The 1,822-nt window shown below is 38.1% G+C and overlaps 1 pseudogene; it reads left to right on the forward strand.

Annotated features, from left to right (window-relative positions):
* Window positions 1-840: 840 nt before the first annotated feature.
* LOC115849997 (large ribosomal subunit protein eL42-like) lies at window positions 841-1,181 on the forward strand (annotated as a pseudogene).
* Window positions 1,182-1,822: the final 641 nt, after the last annotated feature.

Below are 1,822 nucleotides of genomic sequence, written 5' to 3' on the forward strand. Positions count from 1 at the left end.
TACAAATAGAACTACCATATGACCCAGCAATCCCACTACTGGGCATATACCCTGAGAAAACCGAAATTCAAAAAGAGTCATGTACCAAAATGTTCATTGCAGCTCTATTTACAATAGCCCGGAGATGGAAACAACCTAAGTGTCCATCATCGGATGAATGGATAAAGAAGATGTGGCACATATATACAATGGAATATTACTCAGCCATAAAAAGAAACGAAATTGACCTATTTGTAATGAGGTGGATAGACCTAGAGTCTGTCATACACAGTGAAGTAAGTCAGAAAGAAAAAGACAAATACCGTATGCTAACACATATATATGGAATTTAAGAAAAAAAAATGTCATGAAGAACCTAGGGGTAAGGCAGGAATAAAGACGCAGACCTCCTAGAGAACGGACTTGAGGTTATGGGGAGGGGGAAGGGTGAGCTGTGACGGGGCGAGAGAGAGTCATGGACATATACACACTAACAAACGTAGTAAGGTAGATAGCCAGTGGGAAGCAGCCGCATGGCACAGGGATATTGGCTCGGTGCTTTGTGACAGCCTGGAGGGGTGGGATAGGGAGGGTGGGAGGGAGGGAGACGCAAGAGGGAAGAGATATGGGAACATATGTATATGTATAACTGATTCACTTTGTTATAAAGCAGAAACTAACACACCATTGTAAAGCAATTATACCCCAATAAAGATGTTAAAAAAAAAAAAGTCAAATGATAAATTATAAAAACTTGAATTGAAAATGAAAACACATGAAAAGTTGTGGGATATAGATAAATCAGTGTTTACACGGAAATTCAAAGCATTAAAAATTTATAGGGATAGTACCCCGGTAAACATGGTAAACATTCCTAAGACCCACTAGACTTTCTATAAGAAGTGTGACTAGCACAACCCAACAAAATGACATGGTACAAGAAGGGCAAGGATTCTGGCCTGTCCCAGGAAAGCAGTGTTACCACAGGAAGTAGAGTGGCTATGGTGAGCAGGCTAAGTGGATTTTCCGGCAAAGGCTAAAACTACAAAGAAAATTGTGCTAAGGCTTGAATGCTTAAGCCCTATTATACATCTAAAAGAATGCCAGCTATTGATAGATGCATGCATTATGAACTGGGAAGAGACAACAAGAGAAGAGGCCAAATCATCCCGTTCTGGGCTTCACCTTTTGTTTTATTATAAGGGAAATAAAATCTTGAGGTTATGTTAACTTCAAAAAAATAAGTTTACATTAAGAAGAAAAGAATGGTCTCAAATCAATGCTCTAACGAGAATTCACCTTAAGAAACTAGAAAAAGAAAGGCAATATAAACTCAGAGCAAAGAGAAGGACATAAAAACCTGAGCAGAAATCTATGAAATAAAGCCAGAAAAACAAAGAAAGAAAATCAATGAAACCAAAAGTTGTTTCTTTGGAAAAAAAATAGGCAATTGATAAACCTCTACTCAGACTGATCAAGAAAGTGAAGGCACAAATTACCAACACCAAAAATGAAAAAGGGGAAATCACCAGATCTACTAACATTAGAAGAATAAGAAAATATTATGAACTAAGCCACTAAATTCACCAACTTGGATGAAATGGACAAATTCCCTGAAAAAAAAAACACAGCCCTGACCTACTGTAGTAGACTGTGAGAACTCTAGTATTTATCTGCCTAAGGAACTCCAGGTAGAGAAATCAAAATGAGTAAGGAGAAAAAAGAACCCTCCTACACTGTTGTCAGGAATGTAAATTGGTGCGGGCACTATGGAAAACAGTACTGAGGTTCCTTTAAAAACTAAAAATAGAGTCGCCATGTGATCCAGCAATCCGAATCCTGG

Source organism: Globicephala melas, chromosome X (genome assembly GCF_963455315.2).
Source record: "Globicephala melas chromosome X, mGloMel1.2, whole genome shotgun sequence".
Taxonomy (NCBI): Eukaryota; Metazoa; Chordata; class Mammalia; order Artiodactyla; family Delphinidae; genus Globicephala; species Globicephala melas.